Here is a 15,289-nt window from a genome sequence, read left to right on the forward strand (position 1 = left end):
TTTACACATGTAGTGGTTTTATTGCCCTATTTTTCTTTAATTCAGCTACCAAAATTATTTTTGCTGCGTTTTTTCCCATGACAGGTTTTTTTAAAATATCTATTTTTCACTTACTTTTTTCCAGTTTTTTTAGTTTTATTAGTAATAAAAAGCTAAATAAATTATATATATAATTTTCTTTCAAAATGTGTTTGTTAAGGTTTTCTTTTAGACAACATGTACTTGAATCATTATATACTTGCATTACAGGAAAGGTTCAATGCAACATATTATTCACTCTAATACTATATTAAACAGAACAATAGAGAGGTATGGAGCTGTCTGCCATGAAAACTTATCAAATGTTTAATCGGCTCGAGACAGGATATAGCCCCCTAAATATCTATGAATTGCCTTGCAGTTTGGAAGAAACGTTAAATGTTTTTTAAGGCAAAACCTTCAGCAAATCCTCTCGGAGAAAGTTTCCTACCAGCGTCGTCAGGGGCCCAGGGACTGTTATCACTTGTCTGCTCTTCATTAGTCAAGACCAGGCCTGGAGCAGGTTGAGGGAGAGGGGCGTAGCCAGAAAGCTCCCCCAAGGTTGAACTGGTTCTGATCTATCTCCAGGGTCACCCACGTCTTCTCAGGAGCATGGTGTGAAATATCTAGTATGCAGCTACCAATTGAGGCCTTGTTGTATGCTTCTACGTCCGGGATACCTGCCCCCCCCCCCATATGTTTTGGTCGTGTTAGAGTCTTATAGTTTACTCTAGGAGAGGAGCCCCTCCAGACAAATCTAACCATGATTTTCTGTAGGTGAGCGAAGAACTGTCTAGGTATGTCCCAGCGTACCGTCTGGAAGACGTATAGTACTCTTGGGAGGACATTCATTTTTAGGGAATTAATTCTTCCAAACCAGGAGAGATGGATCCTGAACCATCCCTCCAGCTCAGACTCGAGAGTCGCCACCAAGGGTTTATAATTAAGTTCAAAAGTCTGAAGAGGGTCAGCCGGGATTTGTATATCCAGATATTTTAGGGACCTCTCTCTCTACTGAAAGGGGAAGATCTCTCGTAGAGCATTGGCTTCAGAGGTTAGTATTGTAATGTTTAGAATTTCTGATTTTTGTGTCTTCATTTTGAAATTACTGAGTTTCCCGTATTTGGATAGTTCTGATAGAATCCCTGGCAGACTAACCCTAGGATTCGAGACATAGACTAAGAGTTCGTCCGCAAATATGCATAGCTTGTGGTCTCAGTTTCGGTCATGCACACCTCGTATATCAGGGTTACTTCATAGGGCATCCGCTAGGGGTTCCATCACCAAAATATATAGAAATGGGTACAGTCGACAGCCCTGCCTGGTGCCGTTTTTAATTTTGAAAGGTTCAGAGAGAAGCCTATTAATTCTAAGCCTAGCGGATGGGGATTTGTATAGAGCCATTTTCCAGGAAAAGAACCTCAGGCCCAGCCCCTCAACACCGCATCCAAGACGTTCCAATTAACCCTGTCAAAGGCTTTTTCTGCGTCCACTGCCAGTAGACATAAAGGGATATTGGAACTATGCGCCTTGTTGATCAGAGACAGTGTTTTCATAGTGTTGTCCTGGGCTTCTCTGCTTGGGACAAACCAAACCTGATCTGTGTGGATGAGGTGAGGTTGTGTGGGTTCAACCTACCCACCACGATCTTGGCAAACATCTTGAAATCACTAGTAATGAGGGAGATGGGCCTGTAACTACTACAAAGGAGAAGATCCTTCCCTGGCTTCAGAATTACCAGGATATCGGCCTGCAATGCCTGAGGAGGGAAGGGGCAACTCCGGGAGATAGTGTTACACACTGCCAACATTAGATCTAATTGTTGTCCACCGCATTTCTTGTAGAACCTCGGGGGAAACCCGTCAGGTCCGGGACTTTTTCCTATTTTCAGGTCTTTTATGACATGGGACAATTCCGAGGGAGTGAAGTCGCTTTCGATAGCTTCCACCTCGTCAGTCGGGATGGCCTTAGTGAGGTGTTGTTGTAGATATTGTGCAATGTTGTTGTGTTGGGAATTTGCATCAGACTCCTCAGGGCAAGGATGTCCTAAAGGTATCTAATATCTCTCCTGGAGCATGGACAACGTTTCCTGTAGGAGAGTTCATGGAAAAGATGTTTGCCTGGGGTGCCCGGGGGTGGAGAGCCCTGGCGAGCCACCTCCCGCTTTTGTTGTAAATCAGAAGCGGCGCTCCAATGGTGTACAACGAAATTACAGACAGGAACAATATGAAAAAGGGGACTCACCGCAACTGAACCGGTCCTGATGAGAGGGAACCGGTCAGTTCGTGGGTCCACTGAGGTGTTTCAAATCAACGTTGGTGGTCCTGAGACATCCCCTAGGGGAGAGCAGCAGCGAGCGACTCCGAAACAGTGTTGTCAAGGAGGAAAGAAATATAAATTTTAAAAGAGACAGAAAAACTCACTTGATGCGCTCCATCCAACTGTATCAACAAGTGAAAATCTTACTTGATGTGGGGTGCCTTGGACTCCTGGCACCCCAATATCCAAAGGAGCAGGGAAATTCCAACGATGCAGAGGTGTATTTCATAGAACAATTTATTATACACATACAAAGGCAAGTGGATAAGTATCGCAACGCGTTTCGGCTTTTTGTAAGCCTTTTTCAAGCATTGAAAAAGGCTTACAAAAAGCCGAAACGCGTTGCGATACTTATCCACTTGCCTTTGTATGTGTATAATAAATTGTTCTATGAAATACACCTCTGCATCGTTGGAATTTCCCTGCTCCTTTGGATATTGGGGTGCCAGGAGTCCAAGGCACCCCACATCAAGTAAGATTTTCACTTGTTGATACAGTTGGATGGAGCGCATCAAGTGAGTTTTTCTGTCTCTTTTAAAATTTATACTCCCGCTTTTGTTGCTATATTTATAGTATCCCGCCCGGAATTTGTCTCTCAGGTATAAGGTTGTTTGGTCCAGGATGGACAGTATTTCATGTCTGATATTATAGAGTATCTGACCCCTGTTTTTTTATTAACAATCTCCCGGGACTCTAAAGCCCGCAATAACTGTTTGAGCTTTAATGACCTTTTCTTCTTGAGTCTTGAGCCGAGCGAGAGGAAAACCCCTCTCATGGTGCATTTTAATGCTTCCCATTTAATCAGCGCTGGTCTGGGGTCTGATTCGTCGGAATCAAGGAAGACGGCGATAGTCTTAGATAGGGATCCAGCTTGCATGGTTGACCTAAGTAGGTTATCGTTTAACCTCCAATTATATCCTTTAAAATCCTGAGCAGCATTATGGTAGTTATATTCTTGCACATAGGAGCAGTATTATAGTAGTTATATTCTTGTACATAGGGAGCAGTATTATAGTAGTTATATTCTTGTACATAGGGGCAGTATTATAGTAGTTATATTCTTGTACATAGGAGCAGTATTATAGTAGTTATATTCTTGCATATAGGTGGCAGTATTATAGTAGTTATATTCTTGTACATAGGAGGCAGTATTATAATAGTTATATTCTTGTACATAGAGGGCAGTATTATAGTAGTTATATTCTTGTACATAGGAGGCAGTATTATAGTAGTTATATTCTTGCATATAGGTGGCAGTATTATAGTAGTTATATTCTTGTACATAGGAGGCAGTATTATAATAGTTATATTCTTGTACATAGAGGGCAGTATTATAGTAGTTATATTCTTGTACATAGGGGGCAGTATTATAGTAGTTATAGTCTTGTACATAGGGAGCAGTATTATAGTAGTTATATTCTTGTACATAGGGGCAGTATTATAGTAGTTATATTCTTGTACATAGGAGCAGTATTATAGTAGTTATATTCTTGCATATAGGTGGCAGTATTATAGTAGTTATATTCTTGTACATAGGAGGCAGTATTATAATAGTTATATTCTTGTACATAGAGGGCAGTATTATAGTAGTTATATTCTTGTACATAGGAGGCAGTATTATAGTAGTTATATTCTTGCATATAGGTGGCAGTATTATAGTAGTTATATTCTTGTACATAGGAGGCAGTATTATAATAGTTATATTCTTGTACATAGAGGGCAGTATTATAGTAGTTATATTCTTGTACATAGGAGGCAGTATTATAGTAGTTATATTCTTGTACATAGGAGCAGTATTATAGTAGTTATATTCCTGTACATAGGAGGCAGTATTATAGTAGTTATATTCTTGTACATAAGAGACAGTATTATAGTATTTATATTCTTGTACATAGGGGGCAGTATTATAGTAGTTATATTCTTGTACATAGGAGCAGTATTATAGTAGTTATATTCTTGTACATAGGGGGTAGTATTATTGTAGTTATATTCTTGTACATAGGGGGCAGTATTATAGTCCTTATATCCTTGTACATAGGAGACAGTATTATAATAGTTATATTCTTGTACATAGAGGGCAGTATTACAGTAGTTATATTCTTGTACATAAGGGAAGTATTATAGTACTTATATTCTTGTACATAGGAAGCAGTGTTATAGTAGTTATATTCTTGTACATAGTGGCAGTATTATAGTACTTACCCTGTTTCCCCGAAAATAAGACAGTGTCATATATTAATTTCTACTCACAAAGATGTGCTAGGTGTTATTTTCAGGGTATGCCTGAAGAATTCACATTTATTGTTGAACAAAAAAATGAACATCTATTATATACTGTACAGTAGTTGTAATCACAAATCAGCATAACCAGACAAACTGTACATCCTATCAAGAATTTCTTGGTACTACTATTATTTCCCCCTTGTCTGCAGCAAATAAAAAACAGCTAACTCTTGTGGGAGATTGCTCATTATAGGTCTTCACTGTTAATCCCACTCAGAGCTGCTGTGGTGCTTGCTTGTCTGTAGTGTCCTCTCTCCTTCCCTGAAGACGGTTTGGGCACCTGCTGACCCTCCCCTCCTTGCGTTCTGGGGTGTGCGCATTGTTTAGTGTGTGGTACGGTGACCGAAGGTGCAGGCGGCCCGCAGGTTTCTTCCAATCCCTGCGCAGATGTGGCCTCCAGACGTCTGTTGTCCTATATGTGAGTCACATGGGTGATGCCTGACACTGTTCCCTATGTCAGCACAGTGACTGACTTTCTTTTCCCCTGGTGTGAGGACACTTGGACTGGCTATGCTTTACCATCTGTATGCAAGTGGCCAGACACGTGCTTTCTGTGCAGTCCTGTACTGTGTTCAGTGTGTGTGAATGGTGTCGTGTTTTGTGCACTTCTCCAGGTATCCTGATCAGGGATATCTAGGTCCCAGATATAGACAGTGGGGCCGACCTTATCAGGATGACTACCCTGCTTTTAGGCAGGGGTTCCCCACCTTACCTGGTTAGTAAGGGACAGGGGCCGTTCCATCTTTGCCTGGAGAGGTGCAAGTTGTGAGTGCAAATGCTGTGAGTGTTTGCAGGTTTTAAGTGGACACGCTTGCATTTGCTCTGAGAAGTGGCGCTTTAGTGCGCCGATTGGATGCAACAAGTAGTTTTATTCTTGTACATAGGGGATAGTATTATAGTAGCTATATTCTTGAACATTGGAGAGCAGTATTATAGTAGTTATATTCTTTTACATAGTGGCAGTATTATAGTAGTTATATTCTTGTAAATAGTAGCAGTATTATAGTAGTTATATACTTGTATTTAGGAAGCAGTATTATAGTTGCTATATTTTTGTACATAGGAGCAGTATTATAGTAGTTATATTCTTGTACATAGGAGGCAGTATTATAGTAGTTATATTCTTGTACATAGGGGGCAGTATTATAGTAGTTATATTCTTGTACATAGGGGGCAGTATTAGAGTAGTTATAAGCGCTGCGGAATAAGTTGGCGCTATACAAATAAAGATTATTATTATATTATTATTAGTTATATTCCTGTACATAGGGGGCAGTATTATAGTAGTTATATTCTTGTACATAGGGGAGAGTATTATAGTAGTTATATTCTTGTACATAGGGGGCAGTATTATAGTAGTTATATTCTTGTACATAGGGGAGAGTATTATAGTACTTATATTCTTGTGCATAGGCAGTTTTATAGTAGTTATATTCTTGTACATAGGGGCAGTATTATAGTTATTTTCTTGTACATAAGGGGCAGTATTATAGTAGGTATATTCTTGTACATAGGGACAGTATTATAGTAGTTATGTTCTTGTACATAGGAGGCAGTATTATAGTAGTTATATTCTTGTACATAGGGGACAGTATTACAGTAGTTATATTCTTGTACAAAGGGGGCAGTATTATAATAGTTATATTCTTGTACATAGGGAGCAGTATTATAGTAGTTATATTCTTGTACATAGGGGGCAGTATTATAGTAGTTACATTCTTGTACATAGGGGGCAGTATTATAATAGTTATATTCTTGTACATAGGGGCAGTATTATAATAGTTATATTCTTGTACATAGGAGGGCAGTATTATAAAATCTACATTCTTGCACATAGGGGCAGTATTATAGTAGTTATATTTATGTACATAGGGAGCAGTATTATAGTAGTTATATTCTTGTACATAGGGGGCAGTATTATAATAGCTATATTCTTGTACATAGAAGGGCAGTATTATAAAATCTACATTCTTGCACATAGGGGCAGTATTATAGTAGTTATATTTATGTACATAGGGGGCAGTATTATAGTAGTGATATTCTTGTACATAGGAGCAGTATTATAGTAGTTATATTCTTGTACATAGGAGGCAGCATTATAGAAGTTATAGTCTTGTACATAGGGCTCACCATTATAGCATTGTTACAATTAAAGGGGTTGTCCTGCGGCAGCAAGTGGGTCTATACACTTCTGTATGGCCATATTAATGCACTTTGTAATGTACATTGTGCATTAATTATGAGCCATACAGAAGTTATAAAAAGTTTTTCACTTACCTGCTCCGCTGCTGGCGTCCTCGTCTCCATGGTTGCCGTCTAATTTTCGCCGTCTAAAATGGTCGAATGGCCAAATTAGACGCGCTTGCGCAGTCCGGGTCTTCTGCTTTTCTGAATGGGGCTCCGTGTAGCTCCGTGTAGCTCCGCCCCGTCACGTGCCGATTCCAGCCAATCAGGAGGCTGGAATCGGCAATGGACCGCACAGAAGAGCTGCGGTCCACGGAGGAAGAAGATCCCGGCGGCCATCTTCACCGGTAAGTATAGAAGTCACCGGAGCGCGGGGATTCAGGTAAGCGCTGAGCGTTTTTTTTTTTTAAGTCCCTGCATCGGGGTTGTCTCGCGCCGAACGGGAAAGGGGGGGGTTGAAAAAAACAACCCCGTTTCGGCGCGGGACAACTCCTTTAACAATTTATCAGCACAATATACCATAAGTGAAAACCACTGATGTGAGACAGAAATTTGCTTCTGGCAACTGACCTCTTTGTAACTCATGTATTATTGTGTTGATTATCTTTATTTTATGTTCCATTCTTGTTGATAATACTATGACTGAATCTGTTATTTACCTTTACTAGGACATTAGCTTTCATTTCTCTGTATGCAGTTCAGTCACTTTGCTGTACTTTGGAGCACCTTTGGAGATTCCTAGAATCTCAATGCAGCAGAGAACTAATAGAAAAGGATGATTGCATGTTTACAGAGGATTTTTATAGAAGGTTCTACTGCTTAACATCAATATGCTGTAGTAATTACATATTATACTCAGAATTATAAAATGTCAGGCTATTCCCTGTCCAGAATGACATGTTATACGATGATTTTCTGCACAGACAAGTCCCATTTAATAATATACGGTATTTAGAAAGCCAGGTATGTGTTACCATAGTCAAAATCTGCAATTATAGTCTGAGCAGATGTCCAGGAAGGCAGATATAGCAATATAAATTATATTGGTATAACCTGGGTATCTTTTGTATATAATTATATATGCACAGCTGGTATACGTTATACATCTCCTGTATATAGTCCGCCAGACTCCCTCCGCCTTTTCATGGATCACTTTGCCACCTGGCTACCCTACTTCCTGTCCTGCAAACTCCCAATCCTCATACTCGGTGATTTCAACATCTCCTTAACAATCCCTATTCCCCCCCAGCTTTTAATGCTCACCTCCTCCCTCGGCGTATCGCAACTCCCCGACTCCCCTACTCACAAAGACGGAAACACTCTTGACCTAATCTTCCTCCACCTCTGCTCCGCCTCCCACTTTACTAATTCACCTCTCCCATTCTCAGACGAAAACCTCTTCTTATTCTCCATTAGGCACCCTAACATCTCCCCGGATCCTCCCATCTATTGCATCTCCAGGAACCTCCGGACCATCCATACCCAAGTTTACCAAGACCTTATGGTCCTCCCTGTCCCCCATCTCTCTCCTCTAATGCCCCAACCTGGCTGTTGAACATTACTCCACCAACCTCAGACGTGCCCTGAATGAAGCAGTACCCCCATGACAAGCGCCGTCAACCTCAGACCATGACAACCCTGGCTCACACCCCAAACGTGTTTCATCCAGTGGTACTCCAGATGTGCTGAACGGCTGTGGTGTAAATCCAAACAGCCTGCTGACTTTCTCCATTTCAAATTCATGCTAAAAACCTATAACTTCCCCCCTCCACCACACCAAACAAGTCTACTTCACCTCCTTCGTCTCCTCATTCCAAATCCCCATATTCCAAATGACTCTTCAACACCTTTCACTCCCTCCTTAACCCCAAAAAACAGGCCCCCATGACCGACCTCAGTGCTGGAAAGCTAGCCACACACTTCAAAGAAAAAAATTAAAAATATCCGTAAAGAATTCGCCAAACGATGCGCAGCTAACCACTCATTCACTATCTGTACTCGCACCTACAACAGAGGAAGAAGTCTCCAGACTGCTTTCTACCGCTTGCCCCACCACCTGCGCTGGTGACCCTCTCCCCTCACACCTCCTCCGACCCCTATCCCCTGCTGTCATTACACACCTCTATGCCATCTTCAACCTCTCCCTGACCTCTGGTGTCTTCCCCTCCTCTTTCAAAATTGCATCATATCCCCTCTTCTAAGGAAACCAACCCTTGACCCGACTGATGCCACCAATCACCGACCTATCTCTAAACTCCCCTTTATCTCCAAACTACTTGAACGCCTGGTCTATTCCCGCATAACTCACTTTCTTTCTGAATGCTCAGTCCTCGACCCCCTCCAGTCCAGTTTACGTCCCCTCCACTCGACTGAAACCGCCCTCATAAAAGTGTCAAACGACCCGATGACAGTCAAGTCAAGTGGCGACTACTCCTTACTAATCCTCCTCGACCTCTCTGCTGTGTTTGATACTGTTAACCATAACCTCCACCTTGCTGTGCTTTGCTCTATTGGCCTAAAGGACACTGCTCTATCCTGGTTCTCCTCCTATCTTTTGAACCGCTCTTTCAGCATCTATTTTGCTGGCTCAACCTCCTCTCCACTTCCTCTCGCTGTTGAGGTCCCCCAGGGCTTGGTCCTTGGCCCCCTTCTCTTCTCTATGTATACAGCCCCAATCGGGCTATCCATTCGCAGATCTGGCCTTAAACACCACCTCTATACTGATGACACCCAGCTATATACCTCCTCCTGTGACATCTCTGCAGCTTTCCTCCATAACATCTCCCACTGTCTGTCTGCTGTCTCTAACACTATGTCCTCCCTCAGTCTCAAACATAACCTCTCAAAAACTGACTTTCTTGTTTTTCCACCCTCTACAAGCTGACCTTCCCCCAACATCTCCATATCAGTAGCTGGCACCACCATATCCCCCAGACAGCACACCCGCTGCCTCGGGATCATACTGGATTCGCACCTCTTAAATTGCTGGCCTGAACATGCCTCATGCACCTGAGACCTTTGAGTCTCTTCACTTACCATCTCTTAAGGAGAAAAGATAGAGTTTTTGACCCTCGTACCAGGCCTCTCACTAGCAAGCCCAGACCCCTACTGTACACTGATGAAGGGCAAATACCCTGAAACGGCTGTCTGTGCATGGACTCTGGCTTTGCTTTCAATTCCCAGTCATTGTTACAAGGCTTGTATAAAGAGTCTAACTTTGGCTTGAAGGAATGCTGCCTTCCAATAGGTGGCACTGTGGAGGTATTATTCCATCTCTCTTATTTGCATATTACCCAGAGGAGCATGAATGGCATTTTGAGTCTCCTCACTCACCATCTCTTAAGGAGAAAAGATAGCGTTTCCGACCCCCATCCTAGGACTCTCACTAGCAAAGCCAAACTCCTACTGTACGCTAATGAAGGACAAATACCCTGACACAACTGTCTGTGCATGGAGTCTGGCTTTGCTTTTAATTCCTAGTCATTGTTACAAGGTTTGTATAAAGAGTCTAACTTTGGCTTGAAGGAATGCTGTCTTCCAATAGGTGGCACTGTGAAGGTATTATTCCATCTCCCTTACCTGCAGCTCGGAAACATTGCAAAAATCTGGTCGTTCCTGACCATGAACACGCTAAAGACACGTTATTGCCCTCATCCATTCCCAACTCAACTACTACAAGCTCACTGCTTACTGGCCTTCTCCACAATAGACTCTTCCCTCTCCAATCCATATTGAATGCGGCAGCTAGACTCATCTTCCTATCCAGCTGCTTCTCAGACGCTTTCGCCTTTTTACAAGTCACTGCACTGGCTGCCTATACTTTACAAAACTCAATTTAAACTCATTACCCTCACCCACTGATCTCTCCATGGCGCCGCACCACCATACATCATCTCCTTCCTGTCCATACATCACCCATCCTGAGCGCTCCGTTCTGCCAACACAGTCAGACTAGACGTCCCCTTAGTACGAACCTTACATGCTCGCCTCCAGGATTTCACCACAGCAGCACTGATCCTCTGGAACGCTCTACCCCAAGACACCCGGACAATCCTTGATGCACGGAATTTCAGACGTGTCCTGAAGACTCACCTCTACAAACATAGTAACATAGTATGTAAGGCCGAATGAAGACAATGTCCATCTAGTCCAGCCTGTCTATCCTACTGTGTTGATCCAGAGGAAGGCAAAAAACCCCAAGGCCAGAATCCAATTAGCCCTTTTGGGGGAAAAATTCCTTCCCGACTCCCTAATGGCAATCAGACTGTTCCCTGGATCAACAAAGAAGCATACCATTTCCCCTTATTTAGTCCCTTCCCTCAAATTACGCCCATCATGTTCAGTTCCTGCCTGCATACCTCTCCTCCCCATCCTGATTGAGCCCTCATCCCCACCCCTTGTGCACTTGAATGCACTGCGGAATAAATTGATGCTATACAGAAAAAGATTATTATTATATAGTGATATGGATCATGATGGTATATCCTAGGTATCTCCTGCATGTTATTATATATGTACAGCTAGTATAAGTTATACATCTCCTGTGTATGGTGATATGGAGCATGCTGGTATAACCTGGGTATCTCCTGTATATAATTATATATGTACAGCTGGTATAAATTATGCATCTACTGTATACAGGGATATGGATCATGCTGGTATAACCTGGGTATCTCCTGTATATAATTATATATGTACAGCTGGTATGAGTTATACATCTGCTGTATATAGTGATATGGACCATGCTGGTTACCATTGTAGAGTTTCTTATGGCACAACACAAGAAGGGTTAATCTAGATGTTAATAAGACTGATCACAGTAATGCTGCCATAAAGCGCTTCTGTAACCCGCTGAGATTAGTTCAAGTAATTTAAACCTGTAATTAGACTCTTCCCTCAAGAACTGCATTAAGACACATTAGGTTTCAGTATCCAGTTAATTGTATGTAGTGTACCTTCCATGTATCATTGTAAGCCTGGATTGACATGGCTATATTATCAGTTGCACTCAAGAATCTTAGGCGCAACTTCCATCAGACAAAACACATAGAAACACGTCCGTGTGCTGTCCAAACCATACAGACACGGCACATTGCATGTCCTATTCTGGTCTGTGATAATCGACAAGAATAGGACCTGACTGCCTCAGTTAATGCCACAACAGCAGACACAGCACCTCACCCAGACTCATGAGGGTGCTAACTGGACTATAGATGACAGGCAAAATGTGGCATGGTCTTATGAGTGACGGTACCAAATGTTTTGGGTTGATGGTAGGGTTCCTGTCTGGCGCAGACCCCATGAAGCCATGGACCCCAGTTGTCAGCAAGGTACTATACAGAATGGTGGTGGTTCCATATTGGTGTGGGGTGTGTTCTTATGGCATGGGTTGGGTCTACTAGGCTGCCTAATCAAGTCATTGACCGATGCCCGCTGCATTTCTGCCCCTCATGAACTTTATGTATCCCCAGAATGATGGGATACTTCAGTAGGATAATACCACCATACCATTGGCCCCAAGTTGTCCAGAATTGATTTGAGGAGTGTTCTGGAAAGTTCCTACGAATGATATAGCCTGCATGTTTGCTCGACACAAGCCCCAGTCAAGCATTTATGGGAAGTGGTGGAAAGGTCCATTTTCATCCAGTTCCTGCACCTACAGATACCACAGAGCTGTGGGTGGCTATCCAGTTGGCATGGCTTAACCTCCCTCCAGACGTTTCCCTCCATTTGTGGAATTTATTACATATTGAATTGCTATATTTCACCAGGCTAAAGGGGCCCTATACAATATTAGTTCCCATCTCATGATTTTTGGTATATCCATGTGCATTGAACTCAGCAATAACACATTATACAGTAAGTTCCTCGTCTCCCCCAATGGTGAGTGCAGGCGGACAGAATCTTCTCACTATCTATGTAAAGGATTTGTTGCTTTATATCTGAAAATTGATGCTTCACAGCCAATATATTATGGAATTAATCAACTAAGTTAATAAAAATAACAACCGTCTTCCATGGCGGACATTCGCTTTTATCCTCTCTGTAATGGAATGTTGCGTTCTTTTCACACTCCTCATTTGTAGAAAAATTGTTTGTTTCCATCATCTCAATATTTACACATTTCATGCAGGTATCTCCAGACGCTCGTCTCCAGCATAATATGTAATTTACTTTCCAAATCTGACATGGCCCTGAGCGCAAATATTCTATGTGTGTAGAGGGGAGGGGGAGCGACGAGCTGCGTTGATGCAAGCAATTTCCTGCAGCAACTCCATCAGAATAATAACCTTTTGTCTTGTGTAATCTTTCCTCCTGATCCCAAGGATACATTATAACCATTAGCGCATAATCTTTGTCATAATAATTACACCGTTGCGCGCCGTTGTAGATGTGACTCATAGTTCATCGCTGTGACAATATGACAGGACTTCTTTTTTCTGGAAAACAAACAAGCCATATTCAAGTAAATTGTGATCTCGGTGGTAATCGCTGCATAATTATGTGCTCATTGGGTGACTTCTAGCCTGGAGGACTGACAATGGCGGATCAAGGTAAACTACGATTCATCACAGACCCCCCGGATCATTCCAGGGCTTCTCAGCTTTAACACACTTTGACCTTTTCACCAACTAAAAACTTTTAAAAAGCTGATTCATCCTGATCATCGCTGGAAACAGCAAATTCGGGCAATAATCGTCCCGTGGACAAGAGAGTACTAAGTAAGAAATCGCTTGGTTTTTAACTCACCTAACAAGCAAGCGACTATCGGTCCATGTAAACAGAGAGTTTTTCATCTGTGAATGACTGCCTGTTTGCAGTGAATGGAGGCGGGCAGCTGGAAGAGATCTCTGGTGCACTCCACCTCCATTCTCTGAATAACTATCACTCCTCAGGGCTTTCTCTCTCTCTTCTGCTCTCTTACTCTATCCCTCCCCTGCTTTATTTCTCCCTCCCTCCTCTCTTGCTTCTCTACCACTTACCTGCTCTTTCTCTCTTGCAACTGCTCTCTTTCTCTTTCCCTCCTCTGCTCTTTCTCTCTCTCTCACCTCTGCTCTTTCTCTCTCCATTGCTCTCTTTCTCTCACCTCTGCTGCCTTTCTCTCTCCATTGCTCTTTTTCTCGCTCTTTCTCCCCCTCTGCTTTCTGTCTTGCTCCTTTGCTCTCTCTCCTCTGGTTTCTTTCTGTCTCGATTGCTCTCTTTATCGCTCTCTCTCTCTTTCACCCTACTCCGCTCTATTTCTCTCTTGCTTCTCTCTCTCCCTTCTCTGCTCATTCTCTCCTCTCCCTTTTTCTCTACTGTGCTCTTTTTCTGTCTCCCTTCTTTGCTCTCTTTATCTTTGCACTGCTTTCTCTCTCTCCCTCAACTGCTCTTTTTCTCTCCCTCAACTGCTCTTTTTCTCTTACTCCTCTGCTCTTTCTCTCTCGCTCCTCTGCTTTCTTTCTCTCTCGTTCGTTTGCTTTCTTTCTCTCTCATTCCTCTGCTTTCTTTCTCTCTCGCTCCTCTGCTTTCTTTCTCTCTCGCTCCTCTGCTTTCTTTCTCTCTCGTTCCTCTGCTCTTTTTCTCCTCTGCTCTCTTTCTCACTTCTCTCTTTCTCTCTCGCTCCTCAGCTCTTTCTCTCTCTCTCCTCTGCTCTTTCTCTATAAACCCCCTCTACTCTCTTTCTCTCTCCTCTGCTCTTTCTCTGTCTCCCCTCTGATCTCTCTCGCCTCTACTCTTTCTCTCTCTCCTCTGCGCTTTCTCTCTCTACTCTGCTTTTTTTCTCTCTCGTTCCTCTCCTTTCTTTCTCTCTCGTTCCTCTGCATTCTTTCTTTCTACCCTCTCTACTCTCTTTATCTCTCCTCTGCTATCTTTCTCTCTCCCCTCTGATCTCTTTATCTCTCTATCCTCTGCTCTCTTTCTGTCTCTCCTCTGCGCTTTCTTTCTCTCTCATTCTTCTGCTTTCTTTCTCTCTCGCTCCTCTGCTCTCTTTCTCTCTCGCTCCTCTGCTTTTTTTCTTTCTCTCTAATTTAATAAAACTGAATCCATACAGTTCTAATCCTAACCTCCAGCATTTTCCTGCACAAAGTAGCGCAGGATACTCGGCCCCTAAGTTCACCAAATTTCTGCATATGCTTGACAAAAGGCATTAGCCCGAAACGTTGCAACTATGTACTAAGACTACATTCACACGGGCGAGCGAATAACCCGAATAAAGCAAAAAACCGGGCTCGATATCGCGCTCGTCAACATGTGTTTTACCTGCTAATGTGAGGTATTCATCATGCAAAAACGCCTTGCATGACATCTTTAAACTTACTATCCTCCGGTGCTTGTTTCACGTGCGTCAGAGGATCGCCAAGTGTTTCCTATTGTTTTCAATGGGAAACATCACATCGCACTATATTCCGAGAGACGCGAAAAAATAGGACATGCAGCGATCTTGCAACATCGTTGTGAGGGAAACATCTCTCATGTGCAGGACTCCATTCAAAATAATGGAGTT

This window comes from Eleutherodactylus coqui, chromosome 12 (assembly GCF_035609145.1).
Source record: "Eleutherodactylus coqui strain aEleCoq1 chromosome 12, aEleCoq1.hap1, whole genome shotgun sequence".
NCBI lineage: Eukaryota > Metazoa > Chordata > Amphibia > Anura > Eleutherodactylidae > Eleutherodactylus > Eleutherodactylus coqui.